This window comes from Syngnathus typhle, linkage group LG19, assembly GCF_033458585.1.
Source record: "Syngnathus typhle isolate RoL2023-S1 ecotype Sweden linkage group LG19, RoL_Styp_1.0, whole genome shotgun sequence".
NCBI lineage: Eukaryota > Metazoa > Chordata > Actinopteri > Syngnathiformes > Syngnathidae > Syngnathus > Syngnathus typhle.
Window position 1 is genome coordinate 410,031 of NC_083756.1, and position 23,102 is coordinate 433,132.

Consider the following 23,102-nt stretch of genomic DNA (forward strand, 5'->3'; position numbering starts at 1 on the left):
ATTTGGAATTTTTGGTAAGTGGGAAGTTGTGGAATAGGTAGGCAAAAGATGAACAGTTGAAAGTTGGAATGGGTTGAATCGGTTGAAAAATGTAGAAGTTAGAGGTGAAAAACGAAATTTTGTGAAATGTCGAATGTGCCATTAAGAATGGATGGGGAAAAATTTGTCGGAATTTTGGGAATTTTGCGGAATCGGAAAATTTTCGGAATGAGAAAAATACAAGCCACCCTTTCCTGAATATTTGGAATACGTGAAAAGTGGAATGGAGTGAATCGGATGAATTATGTGAAAGATGAAACGGGACAAAAAAGTGAGGAGAATAAAATATAATAAAAACTAGAATTTTGCAATTTCTGGAGAAATTGCGTGTGAAGGCGAAATGTATGAATAACTTTTTCGGGGAATGCTGCCGAACGATGTTGAAACGTGTTGAATTACTTGAGAAATGTAGAATATTTGGAGAATTTGTGGTGAATTTCAAAATTGAAAGTTTGGAATATTTGGTAAGTGGGAAGTTGTGGAATAGGTAGGCAAAAGATGAACAGTTGAAAGTTGGAATGGGTTGAATCGGTTGAAAAAAGTAGAAATTAGAGTAGAAAAACGAAATTTTGGAGAATTTGGTTGAATTTCAAATTTGGAATTTTTGGTAAGTGGGAAGTTGTGGAATAGGTAGGCAAAAGATGTACAGTTGAAAGTTGGAACGGGTTGAATCAGTTAAAAAATGTAGAAGTTAGAGCAAATGTTGAATCCCCATAGAGAATGAATGGGAAAATAAAAAAAAGAAATTGCGCCTAAATCTTTCTAAATTTGGAACAAAACAAAAAAAACGGCCTCAGGAGGTTCACTTTTGGGGTAAAAATGTTGAAACGGGTTAAATCCGACAAAAAACGAAAAAGTTAGCGCAAATGTAGCTATTTGGGCCACTCAGTGTTGAAATAAGGTCACTTCCGGTTTGATTCGGGTCACTTCCGGTCTAGTTTGGGTCACTTCCGGTTTATTTGGGTCACTTCCGGTTTAAAACAGGTCACTTCCGGTTTAGCTGAGGTCACTTCCGGTTTATTTGGGGTCATTTCCGGTCTAAAAAGGTCACTTCCGGTTCATTTGGGGTCACTTCCGGTTTGATTTGGGGTCACTTCCGGTTTACCAGAAGTCACTTCTGGTCTATTTGGGGTCACTTCCGGTCTATTTGGGGTCACTTCCGGTTTATTTGGACCACTTCCGGTTTAATTTGGGTCACTTCCGGTTCGTCTGAGGTCACTTCCGGTTTATTAGGGGTCATTTCCGGTCTAAAAAGGTCACTTCCGGTACATTTGGGGTCACTTCCGGTTTGATTTGGGGTCACTTCCGGTTTACCTGAGGTCACTTCCGGTCTAATTGGGGTCACTTCCGGTCTATTTGGGGCACTTCCGGTTCATTCTGGGTTCATTGGTGGCACTTCAGGGTCATCCAAGATGGCCGCCACACTGGAATTGGGGGTCAAGGGTTGAATTGTGTAAGCATAGTGGAAGTGGGGGTGAATGGGAGTGAATGTGGGAAGCATAGTGGAAGTGGGGGTGAATGGGAGTGAATGTGGGAAGCATAAGGTGAATAAGGGGAATAAATGTGGAATGGGTTGAATCGGTCGAAAAATGTAGAAATTAGAGTAGAAAAACGAAATTTTAGAGAATTTTGGTTGAATTTCAAATTTGAGAATTTGGAATTTTTGGTAAGTGGGAAGTTGTGGAATAGGTAGGCAAAAGATGAACAGTTGAAAGTTGGAATGGGTTGAATCGGTTGAAAAATGTAGAAAGTAGAGTGGAATAACGGAATTTTAGAGAATTTTGGTTGAATTTCAAATTTGAAAATTTGGAATTTTTGGTAAGTGGGAAGTTGTGGAATAGGTAGGCAAAAAATGAACAGTTGAAAGTTGGAATGGGTTGAATCGGTTGAAAAATGTAGAAGTTAGAGGTGAAAAACGAAATTTTGTGAAATGTCGAATGTGCCATTAAGAATGGATGGGGAAAAATTTGTCGGAATTTTGGGAATTTTGCGGAATCGGAAAATTTTCGGAATGAGAAAAATACAAGCCACCCTTTCCTGAATATTTGGAATACGTGAAAAGTGGAATGGAGTGAATCGGATGAATTTTGTGAAAGAAGAAGCGGGACAGAAAAGTGAGGAGAATAAAATAGAAGAATAATAATAATAACTAGAATTTTGCAATTTCTGGAGAAATTGCGTGTGAAGGCGAAATGTATGAATAACTTCTTCGGGGAATGCTGCCGAACGATGTTGAAACGTGTTGAATTACTTGAGAAATGTAGAATATTTGGAGAATTTGTGGCGAATTTCAAAATAAAAGATGTGAAGTTTTTGGTAAGTGGGAAGTTTTGGAATAGCTCGAAAAATGATGAACAGTTGAAAGTTGGAATGGGTTGAATCGGTTGAAAAATGTAGAAATGAGAAGGTAAAAAGGAATTGGGTGTGAATTTCAAAATAAAAGATGTGAAGGTTTTGGGAAGTTGTGGAATAGGTCGAAAAATGATGAACAGTTGAAAGTTGGAATGGGTTGAATCGGTTGAAAAATGTAGAAATGAGAAGGGAAAAGGGAATTGGGTGTGAATTTCAAAATAAAAGATGTGAAGTTTTTGGTAAGTGGGAAGTTGTGGAATAGGTAGAAAAATGATGAACAGTTGAAAGTTGGAATGGGTTGAATTGGTTGAAAAATGTAGAAATGAGAAGGGAAAAGGGAATTGAGTGTGAATTTCAAAATAAAATATGTGAAGTTTTTGGTAAGTGGGAAGTTGTGGAATAGGTAGAAAAATGATGAACAGTTGAAAGTTGGAATGGGTTGAATCGGTTGAAAAATGTAGAAATGAGAAGGGAAAAGGGAATTGGGTGTGAATTTCAAAATAAAAGATGTGAAGTTTTTGGTAAGTGGGAAGTTGTGGAATAGGTAGAAAAATGATGAACAGTTGAAAGTTGGAATGGGTTGAATCGGTTGAAAAATGTAGAAATGAGAAGGGAAAAAGGAATTGGGTGTGAATTTCAAAATAAAAGATGTGAAGTATTTGGGAAGTTGTGGAATAGGTAGAAAAATGATGAACAGTTGAAAGTTGGAATGGGTTGAATCGGTTGAAAAATGTAGAAATTAGAGTACAAAAACGGAATTTGAGAGAATTTTGGTTGAATTTCAAAATAAAATATGTGAAGTTTTTGGTAAGTGGGAAGTTGTGGAATAGGTAGTAAAATGATGAACAGTTGAAAGTTGGAATGGGTTGAATCGGTTGAAAAATGTAGAAATGAGAAGGGAAAAAGAAATTGGGTGTGAATTTCAAAATAAAAGATGTGAAGTTTTTGGTAAGTGGGAAGTTGTGGAATAGGTAGAAAAATGATGAACAGTTGAAAGTTGGAATGGGTTGAATCGGTTGAAAAATGTAGAAATGAGAAGGGAAAAGGAATTGGGTGTGAATTTCAAAATAAAAGATGTGAAGCTTTTGGTAAGTGGGAAGTTGTGGAATCGGTAGAAAAATGATGAACAGTTGAAAGTTGGAATGGGTTGAATCGGTTGAAAAATGTAGAAATGAGAAGGGAAAAAGGAATTGGGTGTGAATTTCAAAATAAAAGATGTGAAGTATTTGGGAAGTTGTGGAATAGGTAGAAAAATGATGAACAGTTGAAAGTTGGAATGGGTTGAATCGGTTGAAAAATGTAGAAATTAGAGTACAAAAACGGAATTTGAGAGAATTTTGGTTGAATTTCAAAATAAAATGTGAAGTTTTTGGTAAGTGGGAAGTTGTGGAATAGGTAGAAAAATTATGAACAGTTGAAAGTTGGAATGGGTTGAATCGGTTGAAAAATGTAGAAATGAGAAGGGAAAAGGAAATTGGGTGTGAATTTCAAAATAAAAGATGTGAAGTTTTTGGTAAGTGGGAATTTGTGGAATAGGTCGAAAAATGATGAACAGTTGAAAGTTGGAATGGGTTGAATCGGTTGAAAAATGTAGAAATGAGAAGGGAAAAGGAATTGGGTGTGAATTTCAAAATAAAAGATGTGAAGCTTTTGGTAAGTGGGAAGTTGTGGAATCGGTAGAAAAATGATGAACAGTTGAAAGTTGGAATGGGTTGAATCGGTTGAAAAATGTAGAAATGAGAAAGGAAAAGGAAATTGGGTGTGAATTTCAAAATAAAAGATGTGAAGTTTTTGGTAAGTGGAAAGTTGTGGAATAGGTAGAAAAATGATGAACAGTTGAAAGTTGGAATGGGTTGAATCGGTTGAAAAATGTAGAAATGAGAAGGGAAAAGGAATTGGGTGTAAATTTCAAAATAAAAGATGTGAAGCTTTTGGTAAGTGGGAAGTTGTGGAATCGGTAGAAAAATGATGAACAGTTGAAAGTTGGAATGGGTTGAATCGGTTGAAAAATGTAGAAATTAGAGTAGAAAAATTAAATTTTAGAGAATTTTGGTTGAATTTCAAAATAAAAGATGTGAAGTTTTTGGTAAGTGGGACGTTGTGGAATAGGTAGGCAAAAGATGAACAGTTGAAAGTTGGAACGAGTTGAATCGGTTGAAAAATGTAGAAGTTAGAGGTGAAAAACGAAATTTTGTGAAAATTTGTCGGAATTCTTAACGTGAAAACGAGAAATTTTCGAATTTGGGAATTTTGGGAATGTCGAGAATCCTTCCGAATGTGATTAGAATGTGCTGAATGATGTGAATTTCAAATTGGAACGACGTAAATGTGAAATGTCGAATGTGCCATTAAGAATGAATGGGGAAAAATTTGTCGGAATTTTGGGAATTTTGCGGAATCGGAAAATTTTCGGAACGAGAAAAATATAAGCGCTCATGTCGTGAATATTTGGAATACGTGAAAAGTGGAATGGAGTGAATCGGATGAATTATGTGGAAGATGAAACGTGTCAAAAAAGTGTGGAGAATAAAATAGAAGAATAATAATAATAATAGAGAATGGTGTAGAATAACATATGTGTGAAGGCCTTCGCCTTCACACAACTAGAATTTTGCAATTTCTGGAGAAATTGCGTGTGAAGGCGAAATGTATGAATAACTTTTTCGGGGAATGCTGCCGAACGATGTTGAAACGTGTTGAATTACTTGAGAAATGTAGAATATTTGGAGAATTTGTGGTGAATTTCAAAATGAAAGTTTAGAATATTTGGTAAGTGGGAAGTTGTGGAATAGGTAGGCAAAAGATGAAGAGTTGAAAGTTGGAATGGGTTGAATCGGTTGAAAAATGTAGAAATTAGAGTAGAAAAACGAAATTTTGGAGAATTTGGTTGAATTTCAAATTTGGAATTTTTGGTAAGTGGGAAGTTGTGGAATAGGTAGGCAAAAGATGTTCCGTTGAAAGTTGGAACGGGTTGAATAAGTTAAAAAATGTAGAAGTTAAAGCAAATGTTGAATCCCCATAGAGAATGAATGGGAAAATAAAAAAAAGCAATCGCGCCAAAATCTTTCTAAATTTGAAACGAAACCAAAAAAACCGGCCTCAAGAGGTTCACTCTTGGGGTAAAAATGTTGAAACGGGTAAAATCGGACAAAAAACGAAAAGGTTAGCGCAAATGTAGCTATTTGGGGCACTTAGTGTTGAAATGAGGTCACTTCCGGTTTGATCCGGGTCATTTCCGGTCTAATTTGGGTCACTTCCGTTTTATTTGGGTCACTTCCGGTTTAAAACAGGTCACTTCCGGTTTAGCTGAGGTCACTTCCGGTTTAGCTGAGGTCACTTCCGGTTTATTTGGGGTAATTTCCGGTCTAAAAAGGTCACTTCCGGTTTGATTTGGGGTCACTTCCGGTTTACCAGAGGTCACTTCCGGTCTATTTGGGGTCACTTCCGGTCTATTTGGGGTCACTTCCGGTTTATTTGGGTCACTTCCGGTTTAAAACAGGTCACTTCCGGTTTAGCTGAGGTCACTTCCGGTTTATTTGGAGTCATTTCCGGTCTAAAAAGGTAACTTCCTGTTCATTTTGGGTCACTTCCGGTTTGATTTGGGGTCACTTCCGGTTTACCAGAGGTCACTTCCGGTCTATTTGGGGTCACTTCCGGTCTATTTGGGGTCACTTCCGGTTTATTTGGGTCACTTCCGGTTTAGTTTGGGTCACTTCCGGTTCGTCTGAGGTCACTTCCGGTTTATTAGGGGTCATTTCCGGTCTAAAAAGGTCACTTCTGGTACATTTGGGGTCACTTCCGGTTTGATTTGGGATCACTTCCGGTTTACCTGAGGTCACTTCCGGTCTATTTGGGGTCACTTTGGGTTTGATTTGGGGCACTTCCGGTTCATTTTGGGTTCATTGGGGGCACTTGAGGGTCAATCCAAGATGGCCTCCACACTGGAATTGGGGGTCAAGGGTTGAATGTGTAAGCGTAGTGGAAGTGGGGGTGAATGGGAGTGAATGTGGGAAGCATAGTGGAAGTGGGGGTGAATGGGAGTGAATGTGGTAAGCATAAGGTGAATGAGGGGAATAAATGTGGAATGGGTTGAATCGGTTGAAAAATGTAGAAATTAGAGTAGAAAAACGAAATTTTGTGAAATGTCGAATGTACCATTAAGAATGGATGGGGAAAAATTTGTCGGAATTTTGGGAATTTTGCGGAATCGGAAAATTTTCGGAATGAGAAAAATACAAGCCACCCTTTCCTGAATATTTGGAATACGTGAAAAGTGGAATGGAGTGAATCGGATGAATTATGTGAAAGATGAAACGGGACAAAAAAGTGAGGAGAATAAAATAGAAGAATAATAATAATAATAATAATAACTAGAATTTTGCAATTTCTGGAGAAATTGCGTGTGAAGGCGAAATGTATGAATAACTTTTTCGGGGAATGCTGCCGAACGATGTTGAAACGTGTTGAATTACTTGAGAAATGTAGAATATTTGGAGAATTTGTGGTGAATTTCAAATTTGAAAGTTTGGAATTTTTGGTAAGTGGGAAGTTGTGGAATAGGTAGGCAAAAGATGAACAGTTGAAAGTTGGAATGGGTTGAATCGGTTGAAAAATGTAGAAATTAGAGTAGAAAAACGAAATTTTGGAGAATTTGGTTGAATTTCGAATTTGGAATTTTTGGTAAGTGGGAAGTTGTGGAATAGGTAGGCAAAAGATGTACAGTTGAAAGTTGGAACGAGTTGAATCAGTTAAAAAATGTAGAAGTTAGAGCAAATGTTGAATCCCCATAGAGAATGAATGGGAAAATAAAAAAAAGCAATTGCGCCAAAATCTTTCTAAATTTGGAACAAAAAAAAAAAACGGCCTCAGGAGGTTCACTTTTGGGGTAAAAATGTCGAAACGGGTTAAATCAGACAAAAAACGAAAAAGTTAGCGCAAATGTAGCTATTTGGGCCACTCAGTGTTGAAATAAGGTCACTTCCGGTTTGATTCGGGTCACTTCCGGTCTAGTTTGGGTCACTTCCGGTTTATTTGGGTCACTTCCGGTTTAAAACAGGTCACTTCCGGTTTAGCTGAGGTCACTTCCGGTTTATTTGGGGTCATTTCCGGTCTAAATAGGTCACTTCCGGTTCATTTGGGGTCACTTCCGGTTTGATTTGGGGTCACTTCCGGTTTACCAGAGGTCACTTCCGGTCTATTTGGGGTCACTTCCGGTTTATTTGGGTCACTTCCGGTTTAATTTGGGTCACTTCCGGTTTAATTTGGGTCACTTCCGGTTCGTCTGAGGTCACTTCCGGTTTATTAGGGGTCATTTCCGGTCTAAAATGGTCACTTCCGGTACATTTGGGGTCACTTCCGGTTTGATTTGGGGTCACTTCCGGTTTACCTGAGGTCACCTCCGGTCTATTTGGGGTCACTTTCGGTTTGATTTGGGGCACTTCCGGTTCATTCTGGGTTCATTGGTGGCACTTCAGGGTCATCCAAGATGGCCGCCACACTGGAATTGGGGGTCAAGGGTTGAATTGTGTAAGCATAGTGGAAGTGGGGGTGAATGGGAGTGAATGTGGGAAGCATAGTGGAAGTGGGGGTGAATGGGAGTGAATGTGGTAAGCATAAGGTGAATAAGGGGAATAAATGTGGAACGGGTTGAATCGGTCGAAAAATGTAGAAATTAGAGTAGAAAAACGAAATTTTAGAGAATTTTGGTTGAATTTCAAATTTGAGAATTTGGAATTTTTGGTAAGTGGGAAGTTGTGGAATAGGTAGGCAAAAGATGAACAGTTGAAAGTTGGAACGGGTTGAATCGGTTGAAAAATGTAGAAATTAGAGTGGAATAACGGAATTTGAGAGAATTTTGGTTGAATTTCAAATTTGAAAATTTGGAACTTTTGGTAAGTGGGAAGTTGTGGAATAGGTAGGCAAAAGATGAACAGTTGAAAGTTGGAACGGGTTGAATCGGTTGAAAAATGTAGAAATTAGAGTGGAATAACGGAATTTGAGAGAATTTCGGTTGAATTTCAAATTTGAAAATTTGGAATTTTTGGTAAGTGGGAAGTTGTGGAATAGGTAGGCAAAAGATGAACAGTTGAAAGTTGGAATGGGTTGAATCGGTTGAAAAATGTAGAAGTTAGAGGTGAAAAACGAAATTTTGTGAAATGTCGAATGTGCCATTAAGAATGGATGGGGAAAAATTTGTCGGAATTTTGGGAATTTTGCGGAATCGGAAAATTTTCGGAATGAGAAAAATACAAGCACCCCTTTCCTGAATATTTGGAATACGTGAAAAGTGGAATGGAGTGAATCGGATGAATTATGTGAAAGATGAAACGGGACAAAAAAGTGAGGAGAATAAAATAGAAGAATAATAACTAGAATTTTGCAATTTCTGGAGAAATTGCGTGTGAAGGCGAAATGTATGAATAACTTTTTCGGGGAATGCTGCCGAACGATGTTGAAACGTGTTGAATTACTTGAGAAATGTAGAATATTTGGAGAATTTGTAGTGATTTTCAAAATTGAAAGTTTGGAATATTTGGTAAGTGGGAAGTTGTGGAATAGGTAGGCAAAAGATGAACAGTTGAAAGTTGGAATGGGTTGAATCGGTTGAAAAATGTAGAAATTAGAGTAGAAAAACGAAATTTTGGAGAAATTGGTTGAATTTCGAATTTTTGGTAAGTGGGAAGTTGTGGAATAGGTAGGCAAAAGATGTACAGTTGAAAGTTGGAACGGGTTGAATCAGTTAAAAAATGTAGAAGTTAGAGCAAATGTTGAATCCCCATAGAGAATGAATGGGAAAATAAAAAAAAGCAATTGCGCCAAAATCTTTCTAAATTTGGAACAAAACAAAAAAAAACAGCCTCAGGAGGTTCACTTTTGGGGTAAAAATGTTGAAACGGGTTAAATCGGACAAAAAACGAAGACATTAGAGCAAATGTAGCTATTTGGGGCACTTAGTGTTGAAATAAGGTCCTTTCCGGCTTGATTCGGGTCATTTCCGGTCTAATTTGGGCCACTTCCGGTTTATTTGGGACACTTCCGGTTTAATACAGGTCACTTCCGGTTTAGCTGAGGTCACTTCCGGTTTATTTGGGGTCACTTCCGGTCTAAAAAGGTCACTTCCGGTTCATTTGGGGTCACTTCCGGTTTGATTTGGGGTCACTTCCGGTTTACCAGAGGTCACTTCCGGTCTATTTGGGGTCACTTCCGGTTTATTTGGGTCACTTCCGGTTTAATTTGGGTCACTTCCGGTTCGTCTGAGGTCACTTCCGGTTTATTAGGGGTCATTTCCGGTCTAAAAAGGTCACTTCCGGTACATTTGGGGTCACTTCCGGTTTGATTTGGGGTCACTTCCGGTTTACCTGAGGTCACTTCCGGTCTATTTGGGGTCACTTTCGGTTTGATTTGGGCCACTTCCGGTTCATTCTGGGTTCATTGGTGGCACTTCAGGGTCATCCAAGATGGCCGCCACACTGGAATTGGGGGTCAAGGGTTGAATTGTGTAAGCATAGTGGAAGTGGGGGTGAATGGGAGTGAATGTGGGAAGAATAAGGTGAATTAAGTGAATAAATTTGGAATGGGTTGAATCGGTTGAAAAATGTAGAAATGAGAAGGGAAAAAGGAATTGGGTGTGAATTTCAAAATAAAAGATGTGAAGTTTTTGGTAAGTGGGAAGTTGTGGAATAGGTAGAAAAATGATGAACAGTTGAAAGTTGGAATGGGTTGAATCGGTTGAAAAATGTAGAAATGAGAAGGGAAAAAGGAATTGGGTGGGAATTTCAAAATAAAAGATGTGAAGTTTTTGGGACGTGGGAAGTTGTGGAATAGGTAGAAAAATGATGAACAGTTGAAAGTTGGAATGGGTTGAATCGGTTGAAAAATGTAGAAATGAGAAGGAGAAAAGGAAATATTGGAGAATTGGGTGTGAATTTCAAAATAAAAGATGTGAAGTTTTTGGTAAGTGGGAAGTTGTGGAATAGGTAGAAAAATGATGAACAGTTGAAAGTTGGAATGGGTTGAATCGGTTGAAAAATGTAGAAATGAGAAGGGAAAAGGAATTGGGTGTGAATTTCAAAATAAAAGATGTGAAGCTTTTGGTAAGTGGGAAGTTGTGGAATCAGTAGAAAAATAATGAACAGTTGAAAGTTGGAATGGGTTGAATCGGTTGAAAAATGTAGAAATTAGAGTAGAAAAACGAAATTTTAGAGAATTTTGGTTGAATTTCAAAATAAAAGATGTGAAGTTTTTGGTAAGTGGGACGTTGTGGAATAGGTAGGCAAAAGATGAACAGTTGAAAGTTGGAACGAGTTGAATCGGTTGAAAAATGTAGAAGTTAGAGGTGAAAAACGAAATTTTGTGAAAATTTGTCGGAATTTTTAACGTGACAACGTGAAATTTTCGAATTTGGGAATTTTGGGAATGTCGAGAATCCTTCCGAATGTGATTAGAATGTGCTGAATGATGTGAATTTCAAATTGGAACGACGTAAATGTGAAATGTCGAATGTGCCATTAAGAATGAATGGGGAAAAATTTGTCGGAATTTTGGGAATTTTGCGGAATCGGAAAATTTTCGGAACGAGAAAAATATAAGCGCTCGTCGCGTGAATATTTGGAATACGTGAAAAGTGGAATGGAGTGAATCGGATGAATTATGTGGAAGATGAAACGTGTCAAAAAAGTGTGGAGAATAAAAGAGAATAATAATAATAACTAGAATTTTGCAATTTCTGGAGAAATTGCGTGTGAAGGCGAAATGTATGAATAACTTCTTCGGGGAATGCTGCCGAACGATGTTGAAACGTGTAGAATTACTTGAGAAATGTAGAATATTTGGAGAATTTGTGGCCAATTTCAAAATAAAAGATGTGAAGTTTTTGGTAAGTGGGAAGTTGTGGAATAGGTCGAAAAATGATGAACAGTTGAAAGTTGGAATGGGTTGAATCGGTTGAAAAATGTAGAAATGAGAAGGGAAAAAGGAATTGGGTGTGAATTTCAAAATAAAAGATGTGAAGGTTTTGGGAAGTTGTGGAATAGGTCGAAAATGATGAACAGTTGAAAGTTGGAATGGGTTGAATCGGTTGAAAAATGTAGAAATGAGAAGGGAAAAGGGAATTGGGTGTGAATTTCAAAATAAAAGATGTGAAGTTTTTGGTAAGTGGGAAGTTGTGGAATAGGTAGAAAAATGATGAACAGTTGAAAGTTGGAATGGGTTGAATCGGTTGAAAAATGTAGAAATGAGAAGGGAAAAGGGAATTGAGTGTGAATTTCAAAATAAAAGATGTGAAGTTTTTGGTAAGTGGGAAGTTGTGGAATAGGTAGAAAAATGATGAACAGTTGAAAGTTGGAATGGGTTGAATCGGTTGAAAAATGTAGAAATGAGAAGGGAAAAGGGAATTGGGTGTGAATTTCAAAATAAAAGATGTGAAGTTTTTGGTAAGTGGGAAGTTGTGGAATAGGTAGAAAAATGATGAACAGTTGAAAGTTGGAATGGGTTGAATCGGTTGAAAAATGTAGAAATGAGAAGGGAAAAAGGAATTGGGCGTGAATTTCAAAATAAAAGATGTGAAGTATTTGGGAAGTTGTGGAATAGGTAGAAAAATGATGAACAGTTGAAAGTTGGAATGGGTTGAATCGGTTGAAAAATGTAGAAATTAGAGTACAAAAACGGAATTTGAGAGAATTTTGGTTGAATTTCAAAATAAAATATGTGAAGTTTTTTGTAAGTGGGAAGTTGTGGAATAGGTAGAAAAATGATGAACAGTTGAAAGTTGGAATGGGTTGAATCGGTTGAAAAATGTAGAAATGAGAAGGGAAAAGGAAATTGGGTGTGAATTTCAAAATAAAAGATGTGAAGTTTTTGGTAAGTGGGAAGTTGTGGAATAGGTAGAAAAATGATGAACAGTTGAAAGTTGGAATGGGTTGAATCGGTTGAAAAATGTAGAAATGAGAAGGGAAAAGGAATTGGGTTTGAATTTCAAAATAAAAGATGTGAAGCTTTTGGTAAGTGGGAAGTTGTGGAATCGGTAGAAAAATGATGAACAGTTGAAAGTTGGAATGGGTTGAATCGGTTGAAAAATGTAGAAATTAGAGTAGAAAAACGAAATTTTAGAGAATTTTGGTTGAATTTCAAAATAAAAGATGTGAAGTTTTTGGTAAGTGGGACGTTGTGGAATAGGTAGGCAAAAGATGAACAGTTGAAAGTTGGAACGAGTTGAATCGGTTGAAAAATGTAGAAGTTAGAGGTGAAAAACGAAATTTTGTGAAAATTTGTCGGAATTTTTAACGTGAAAACGTGAAATTTTCGAATTTGGGAATTTTGGGAATGTCGAGAATCCTTCCGAATGTGATTAGAATGTGCTGAATGATGTGAATTTCAAATTGGAACGACGTAAATGTGAAATGTCGAATGTGCCATTAAGAATGAATGGGGAAAAATTTGTCGGAATTTTGGGAATTTTGCGGAATCGGAAAATTTTCGGAACGAGAAAAATACAAGCGCTCGTCGCGTGAATATTTGGAATACGTGAAAAGTGGAATGGAGTGAATCGGATGAATTATGTGGAAGATGAAACGTGTCAAAAAAGTGTGGAGAATCATAGAGAATAATAATAATAATAATAGAGAATGGTGTAGAATAACATATGTGTGAAGGCCTTCGCCTTCACACAATAATAACTAGAATTTTGCAATTTCTGGAGAAATTGCGTGTGAAGGCGAAATGTATGAATAACTTTTTCGGGGAATGCTGCCGAACGATGTTGAAACGTGTTGAATTACTTGAGAAATGTAGAATATTTGGAGAATTTGTGGTGAATTTCAAAATTGAAAGTTTGGAATATTTGGTAAGTGGGAAGTTGTGGAATAGGTAGGCAAAAGATGAACAGCTGAAAGTTGGAATGGGTTGAATCGGTTGAAAAATGTAGAAATTAGTGTAGAAAAACGAAATTTTGGAGAATTTGGTTGAATTTCGAATTTGGAATTTTTGGTAAGTGGGAAGTTGTAGAATAGGTAGATGTACAGTTGAAAGTTGGAACGGGTTGAATCAGTTAAAAAATGTAGAAGTTAGAGCAAATGTTGAATCCCCATAGAGAATGAATGGGTAAATAAAAAAAAGCAATTGCGCCAAAATCTTTCTAAATTTGGAACAAAACAAAAAAACGGCCTCAGGAGGTTCACTTTTGGGGTAAAAATGTTGAAACGGGTTAAATCAGACAAAAAACGAAAAAGTTAGCGCAAATGTAGCTATTTGGGCCACTCAGTGTTAAAATATAGTCACTTCCGGTTTGATTCAGGTCACTTCCGGTCTAGTTTGGGTCACTTCCGGTTTATTTGGGTCACTTCCGGTTTAAAACAGGTCACTTCCGGTTCAGCTGAGGTCACTTCCGGTTTATTTGGGGTCATTTCCGGTCTAAAAAGGTCACTTCCGGTTCATTTGGGGTCACTTCCGGTTTGATTTGGGGTCACTTCCGGTTTACCAGAGGTCACTTCCGGTCTATTTGGGGTCACTTCCGGTCTATTTGGGGTCACTTCCGGTTTATTTGGGTCACTTCCGGTTTAATTTGGGTCACTTCCGGTTCGTCTGAGGTCACTTCCGGTTTATTAGGGGTCATTTCCGGTCTAAAAAGGTCACTTCCGGTACATTTGGGGTCACTTCCGGTTTGATTTGGGGTCACTTCCGGTTTACCTGAGGTCACTTCCGGTCTATTTGGGGTCACTTTCGGTTTGATTTGGGGCACTTCCGGTTCATTCTGGGTTCATTGGTGGCACTTCAGGGTCATCCAAGATGGCCGCCACACTGGAATTGGGGGTCAAGGGTTGAATTGTGTAAGCATAGTGGAAGTGGGGGTGAATGGGAGTGAATGTGGTAAGCATAAGATGAATAAAGGGAATAAATGTGGAATGGGTTGAATCGGTCGAAAAATGTAGAAATTAGAGTGGAAAAACGAAATTTTGGAGAATTTGGTTGAATTTCAAACGTGAAAGTTCGGAATTTTTGGTAAGTGGGAAGTTGTGGAATAGGTAGGCAAAAGATGAACAGTTGAAAGTTGGAATGGGTTGAATCGGTTGAAAAATGTAGAAATTAGAGTGGAAAAACTGAATTTTGGAGAATTTTGGTTGAATTTCAAATTTGAAAATTTGGAATTTTTGGTAAGTGGGAAGTTGTGGAATAGGTAGGCAAAAGATGAACAGTTGAAAGTTGGAATGGGTTGAATCGGTTGAAAAATGTAGAAATTAGAGTAGAAAAACGGAATTTGAGAGAATTTTGGTTGAATTTCAAATTTGAAAATTTGGAATTTTTGGTAAGTGGGAAGTTGTGGAATAGGTAGGCAAAAGATGAACAGTTGAAAGTTGGAATGGGTTGAATCGGTTGAAAAATGTAGAAGTTAGAGGTGAAAAACGAAATTTTGTGAAATGTCGAATGTGCCATTAAGAATGGATGGGGAAAAATTTGTCGGAATTCTGGGAATTTTGCGGAATCGGAAAATTTTCGGAACGAGAAAAATGGAAGCGCTCATCGCGTGAATATTTGGAATACGTGGAAAGTGGAATGGAGTGAATCGGATGAATTATGTGGAAGATGAAAGTGGACAAAAAAGTGTGGAGAATAAAAGAGAATAATAATAATAACTAGAATTTTGCAATTTCTGGAGAAATTGCGTGTGAAGGCGAAATGTATGAATAACTTTTTCGGGGAATGCTGCCGAACGATGTTGAAACGTGTAGAATTACTTGAGAAATGTAGAATATTTGGAGAATTTGTGGTGAATATCAAAATTGAAAGTTTGGAATATTTGGTAAGTGGGAAGTTGTGGAATAGGTAGGCAAAAGATGAACAGTTGAAAGTTGGAATGGGTTGAATCGGTTGAAAAATGTAGAAGTTAGAGTAGAAAAACGAAATTTTGGAGAATTTGGTTGAATTTTAAATTTGGAATTGTTGGTAAGTGGGAAGTTGTGGAATAGGTAGGCAAAAGATGAACAGTTAAAAGTTGGAACGGGTTGAATCAGTTAAAAAATGTAGAAGTTAGAGCAAATGTTGAATCCCCATAGAGAATGAATGGGAAAATAAAAAAAAGCAATTGCGCCAAAATCTTTCTAAATTTGGAACAAAACCCAAAGAAACGGCCTCAGGAGGTTCACTTTTGGGGTAAAAATGTTGAAACGGGTTAAATCGGACAAAAAACGAAGACGTTAGCGCAAATGTAGCTATTTGGGGCACTTAGTGTTGAAATAAGGTCACTTCCGGCTTGATTCGGGTCATTTCCGGTCTAATTTGGGTCACTTCCGGTTTATTTGGGTCACTTCCGGTTTAAAACAGGTCACTTCCGGTTTAGCTGAGGTCACTTCCGGTTTATTTGGGGTCATTTCCGGTCGAAAAAGGTCACTTCCGGTTCATTTGGGTTCACTTCCGGTTTGATTTGGGGTCACTTCCGGTTTACCAGAGGTCACTTCCGGTCTATTTGGGGTCACTTCCGGTCTATTTGGGGTCACTTCCGGTTTATTTGGGTCACTTCCGGTTTAATTTGGGTCACTTCCGGTTCGTCTGAGGTCACTTCCTGTTTATTAGGGGTCATTTCCGGTCTAAAAAGGTCACTTCCGGTACATTTGGGGTCACTTCCGGTTTGATTTGGGGTCACTTCCGGTTTACCTGAGGTCACTTCCGGTCTATTTGGGGTCACTTTCGGTTTGATTTGGGGCACTTCCGGTTCATTTTGGGTTCATTGGGGGCACTTGAGGGTCAATCCAAGATGGCCGCCACACTGGAATTGGGGGTCAAGGGTTGAATGTGTAAGCGTAGTGGAAGTGGGGGTGAATGGGAGTGAATGTGGGAAGCATAAGGTGAATGCATTTGGAATGGGTTGAATCGGTCGAAAAATGTAGAAATTAGAGTAGAAAAACGAAATTTTAGAGAATTTTGGTTGAATTTCAAATTTGAGAATTTGGAATTTTTGGTAAGTGGGAAGTTGTGGAATAGGTAGGCAAAAGATGAACAGTTGAAAGTTGGAATGGGTTGAATCGGTTGAAAAATGTAGAAATTAGAGTGGAATAACGGAATTTGAGAGAATTTTGGTTGAATTTCAAATTTGAAAATTTGGAATTTTTGGTAAGTGGGAAGTTGTGGAATAGGTAGGCAAAAGATGAACAGTTGAAAGTTGGAATGGGTTGAATCGGTTGAAAAATGTAGAAGTTAGAGGTGAAAAACGAAATTTTGTGAAATGTTGAATGTGCCATTAAGAATGGATGGGGAAAAATTTGTCGGAATTTTGGGAATTTTGCGGAATCGGAAAATTTTCGGAATGAGAAAAATACAAGCGCTCATGTCGTGAATATTTGGAATACGTGAAAAGTGGAATGGAGTGAATCGGATGAATTTTGTGGAAGAAGAAGCGGGACAAAAAAGTGGCGGGAATAAAATAGAATAATAATAATAACTAGAATTTTGCAATTTCTGGAGAAATTGCGTGTGAAGGCGAAATGTATGAATAACTTTTTCGGGGAATGCTGCCGAACGATGTTGAAACGTTTTGAATTACTTGAGAAATGTAGAATATTTGGAGAATTTGTGGTGAATTTCAAAATTGAAAGTTTGGTATATTTGGTAAGTGGGAAGTTGTGGAATAGGTAGGCAAAAGATGAACGGTTGAAAGTTGGAATGGGTTGAATCGGTTGAAAAATGTAGAAATTAGAGTAGAAAAACGAAATTTTGGAGAATTTGGTTGAATTTGGAATTTTTGGTAAGTGGGAAGTTGTGGAATAGGTAGGCAAAAGATGTACAGTTGAAAGTTGGAACGGGTTGAATCAGTTAAAAAATGTAGAAGTTAGAGCAAATGTTGAATCCCCTTAGAGAATGAATGGGAAAAAAAAGCAATTGCGCCAAAATCTTTCTAAATTTGGAACAAAACAAAAAAAAACGGCCTCAGGAGGTTCACTTTTGGGGTAAAAATGTTGAAACGGGTTAAATCAGACAAAAAACGAAAAAGTTAGCGCAAATGTAGCTATTTGGGCCACTCAGTGTTGAAATAAGGTCACTTCCGGTTTGATTCGGGTCACTTCCGGTTTATTTGGGTCACTTCCGGTTTAAAACAGGTCACTTCCGGTTTAGCTGAGGTCACTTCCGGTTTATTTGGGGTAATTTCCGGTCTAAAAAGGTCACTTCCGGTTCATTTGGGGTCACTTCCGGTTTGATTTGGGGTCACTTCCGGTCTATCAGAGGTCACTTCCGGTCTATTTGGGGTCACTTCCGGTCTATTTGGGGTCACTTCCGGTCTATTTGGGGTCACTTCCGGTTTATTTGGGTCACTTCCGGTTTAATTTGGGTCACTTCCGGTTCGTCTGAGGTCACTTCCGGTTTATTAGGGGTCATTTCCGGTCTAAAAAGGTCACTTCCGGTACATTTGGGGTCACTTCCGGTTTGATTTGGGGTCACTTCCGGTTTACCAGAGGTCACTTCCGGTCTATTTGGGGTCACTTCCGGTCTATTTGGGGTCACTTCCGGTTTATTTTGGTCACTTCCGGTTTAAAACTGGTCACTTCCGGTTTAGCTGAGGTCACTTCCGGTTTATTTGGGGTCATTTCCGTTCTAAAAAGGTCACTTCCGGTTCATTTGGGGTCACTTCCGGTTTGATTTGGGGTTACTTTCGGTTTACCAGAGGTCACTTCCGGTCTATTTGGGGTCACTTCCGGTCTATTTGGGGTCACTTCCGGTTTATTTGGGTCACTTCCGGTTTAATTCGGGTCACTTCCGGTTTATTAGGGGTCATTTCCGGTCTAAAAAGGTCACTTCCGGTACATTTGGGGTCACTTCCGGTTTGATTTGGGGTCACTTCCGGTTTACCTGAGGTCACTTCCGGTCTATTTGGGGTCACTTTCGGTTTGATTTGGGGCACTTCCGGTTCATTTTGGGTTCATTGGGGGCACTTGAGGGTCAATCCAAGATGGCCGCCACACTGGAATTGGGGGTCAAGGGTTGAATGTGTAAGCGTAGTGGAAGTGGGGGTGAATGGGAGTGAATGTGGGAAGCATAAGGTGAATGCATTTGGAATGGGTTGAATCGGTCGAAAAATGTAGAAATTAGAGTAGAAAAACGAAATTTTAGAGAATTTTGGTTGAATTTCAAATTTGAGAATTTGGAATTTTTGGTAAGTGGGAAGTTGTGGAATAGGTAGGCAAAAGATGAACAGTTGAAAGTTGGAATGGGTTGAATCGGTTGAAAAATGTAGAAATTAGAGTGGAATAACGGAATTTGAGAGAATTTTGGTTGAATTTCAAATTTGAAAATTTGGAATTTTTGGTAAGTGGGAAGTTGTGGAATAGGTAGGCAAAAGATGAACAGTTGAAAGTTGGAATGGGTTGAATCGGTTGAAAAATGTAGAAGTTAGAGGTGAAACACGAAATTTTGTGAAATGTCGAATGTGCCATTAAGAATGGATGGGGAAAAATTTGTCGGAATTTTGGGAATTTTGCGGAATCGGAAAATTTTCGGAATGAGAAAAATACAAGCGCTCATGTCGTGAATATTTGGAATACGTGAAAAGTGGAATGGAGTGAATCGGATGAATTATGTGGAAGATGAAACGGGACAAAAAAGTGGCGGGAATAAAATAGAATAATAATAATAACTAGAATTTTGCAATTTCTGGAGAAATTGCGTGTGAAGGCGAAATGTATGAATAACTTTTTCGGGGAATGCTGCCGAACGATGTTGAAACGTGTTGAATTACTTGAGAAATGTAGAATATTTGGAGAATTTGTGGTGAATTTCAAAATTGGAAGTTTGGAATATTTGGTAAGTGGAAAGTTGTGGAATAGGTAGGCAAAATATGAACAGTTGAAAGTTGAAATGGGTTGAATCTGTTGAAAAATGCAGAAATTAGAGTAGAAAAACGAAATTTTGGAGAATTTGGTTGAATTTCGAATTTGGAATTTTTGGTAAGTGGGAAGTTGTGGAATAGGTAGGCAAAAGATGTACAGTTGAAAGTTGGAACGGGTTGAATCAGTTAAAAAATGTAGAAGTTAGAGCAAATGTTGAATCACCATAGAGAGAATGAATGGGAAAATAAAAAAAAGCAATTGCGCCAAAATCTTTCTAAATTTGGAACAAAACAAAAAAAACGGCCTCAGGAGGTTCACTTTTGGGGTAAAAATGTTGAAACGGGTTAAATCGGACAAAAAACGAAGACGTTAGCGCAAATGTAGCTATTTGGGGAACTTAGTGTTGAAATAAGGTCACTTCCGGCTTGATTCGGGTCATTTCCGGTCTACTTTGGGTCACTTCCGGTTTATTTGGGACACTTCCGGTTTAATACAGGTCACTTCCGGTTTAGCTGAGTTCACTTCCGGTTTATTTTGGGTCACTTCCGGTCTAAAAAGGTCACTTCCGGTTCATTTGGGGTCACTTCCGGTTTGATTTGGGGTCACTTCCGGTTTACCAGAGGTCACTTCCGGTCTATTTGGGGTCACTTCCGGTTTATTTGGGTCACTTCCGGTTTAATTTGGGTCACTTCCGGTTCGTCTGAGGTCACTTCCGGTTTATAAGGGGTCATTTCCGGTCTAAAAAGGTCACTTCCGGTACATTTGGGGTCACTTCCGGTTTGATTTGGGGTCACTTCCGGTTTACCTGAGGTCACTTCCGGTCTATTTGGGGTCACTTTCGGTTTGATTTGGGCCACTTCCGGTTCATTCTGGGTTCATTGGTGGCACTTCAGGGTCATCCAAGATGGCCGCCACACTGGAATTGGGGGTCAAGGGTTGAATTGTGTAAGCGTAGTGAAAGTGGGGGTGAATGGGAGTGAATGTGGGAAGCATAGTGGAAGTGGGGGTGAATGTGGTAAGCATAAGGTGAATAAGGGGAATAAATGTGGAATGGGTTGAATCGGTTGAAAAATGTAGAAATTAGAGTAGAAAAACGAAATTTTAGAGAATTTTGGTTGAATTTCAAATTTGAGAATTTGGAATTTTTGGTAAGTGGGAAGTTGTGGAATAGGTAGGCAAAAGATGAACAGTTGAAAGTTGGAATGGGTTGAATCGGTTGAAAAATGTAGAAATTAGAGTGGAAAAACGGAATTTTAGAGAATTTTGGTTGAATTTCAAATTTGAGAATTTGGAAGTTTTGGTAAGTGGGAAGTTGTGGAATAGGTAGGCAAAAGATGAACAGTTGAAAGTTGGAATGGGTTGAATCGGTTGAAAAATGTAGAAATTAGAGTGGAAAAACGGAATTTTAGAGAATTTTGGTTGAATTTCAAATTTGAAAATTTGGAATTTTTGGTAAGTGGGAAGTTGTGGAATAGGTAGGCAAAAGATGAACAGTTGAAAGTTGGAATGGGTTGAATCGGTTGAAAAATGTAGAAATTAGAGGTGAAAAACGAAATTTTGTGAAATGTCGAATGTGCCATTAAGAATGGATGGGGAAAAATTTGTCGGAATTTTGGGAATTTTGCGGAATCGGAAAATTTTCGGAACGAGAAAAATACAAGCGCTCGTCGCGTGAATATTTGGAATACGTGAAAAGTGGAATGGAGTGAATCGGATGAATTATGCGGAAGATGAAACGTGTCAAAAAAGTGTGGAGAATAAAATAGAAGAATAATAATAATAATAATAGAGAATGGTGTAGAATAACATATGTGTGAAGGCCTTCGCCTTCACACAATAAAGTAAATGGAGTAGAATAACATATGTGTGAAGGCCTTCGCCTTCACACAACTAGAATTTTGCAATTTCTGGAGAAATTGCGTGTGAAGGCGAAATGTATGAATAACTTTTTCGGGGAATGCTGCCGAACGATGTTGAAACGTGTTGAATTACTTGAGAAATGTAGAATATTTGGAGAATTTGTGGTGAATTTCAAAACTGAAAGTTTGGAATATTTGGTAAGTGGGAAGTTGTGGAATAGGTAGGCAAAAGATGAACAGCTGAAAGTTGGAATGGGTTGAATCGGTTGAAAAATGTAGAAATTAGAGTAGAAAAACGAAATTTTGGAGAATTTGGTTGAATTTCAAATTTGGAATTTTTGGTAAGTGGGAAGTTGTGGAATAGGTAGGCAAAAGATGTACAGTTGAAAGTTGGAACGGGTTGAATCAGTTAAAAAATGTAGAAGTTAGAGCAAATGTTGAATCCCCATAGAGAATGAATGAGAAAATAAAAAAAAGCAATTGCGCCAAATCTTTCTAAATTTGGAACAAAACAAAAAAAAACGGCCTCAGGAGGTTCACTTTTGGGGTAAAAATGTTGAAACGGGTTAAATCGGACAAAAAACGAAGACGTTAGCGCAAATGTAGCTATTTGGGGCACTTAGTGTTGAAATAAGGTCACTTCCGGCTTGATTCGGGTCATTTCCGGTCTAATTTGGGTCACTTCCGGTTTATTTGGGTCACTTCCGGTTTAAAACAGGTCACTTTCGGTTAAGCTGAGGTCACTTCCGGTTTATTTGGGGTCATTTCCGGTCTAAAAAGGTCACTTCCGGTTCATTTTAGATCACTTCCGGTTTACCAGAGGTCACTTCCGGTCTATTTGGGGTCACTTCCGGTCTATTTGGGGTCACTTCCGGTTTATTTGGGTCACTTCCGGTTTAAAACAGGTCACTTCCGGTTTAGCTGAGGTCACTTCCGGTTTATTTGGGGTCATTTCCGGTCTAAAAAGGTCACTTCCGGTACATTTGGGGTCACTTCCGGTTTGATTTGGGGTCACTTCCGGTTTACCAGAGGTCACTTCCGGTCTATTTGGGGTCACTTCCGGTCTACTAGGGGTCACTTCCGGTTTATTTGGGTCACTTCCGGTTTAATTTGGGTCACTTCCGGTTCGTCTAAGATCACTTCCGGTTTATTTGGGGTCATTTCCGGTCTAAAAAGGTAACTTCTGGTACATTTGGGGTCACTTCCGGTTTGATTTGGGGTCACTTTCGGTTGACCAGAGGTAACTTCCGGTCTATTTGGGGTCACTTCCGGTCTATTTGGGGTCACTTCCGGTTTATTTGGGTCACTTCCGGTTTAATTTGGGTCACTTCCGGTTCGTCTGAGGTCACTTCCGGTTTATTAGGGGTCATTTCCGGTCTAAAAAGGTCACTTCCGGTACATTTGGGGTCACTTCCGGTTTGATTTGGGGTCACTTCCGGTTTACCTGAGGTCACTTCCGGTCTATTTGGGGTCACTTTCGGTTTGATTTGGGGCACTTCCGGTTCATTCTGGGTTCATTGGTGGCACTTCAGGGTCATCCAAGATGGCCGCCACACTGGAATTGGGGGTCAAGGGTTGAATTGTGTAAGCATAGTGGAAGTGGGGGTGAATGGGAGTGAATGTGGGAATCATAGTGGAAGTGGGGGTGAATGGGAGTGAATGTGGTAAGCATAAGGTGAATAAGGGGAATAAATGTGGAATGGGTTGAATCGGTCGAAAAATGTAGAAATTAGAGTAGAAAAAGAAGAATTTTGGTTGAATTTCAAATTTGAGAATTTGGAATTTTTGGTAAGTGGGAAGTTGTGGAATAGGTAAGCAAAAGATGAACAGTTGAAAGTTGGAACGGGTTGAATCGGTTGAAAAATGTAGAAATTAGAGTGGAATAACGGAATTTGAGAGAATTTTGGTTGAATTTCAAATTTGAAAATTTGGAATTTTTGGTAAGTGGGAAGTTGTGGAATAGGTAGGCAAAAGATGAACAGTTGAAAGTTGGAATGGGTTGAATCGGTTGAAAAATGTAGAAATTAGATTAGAAAAACGGAAT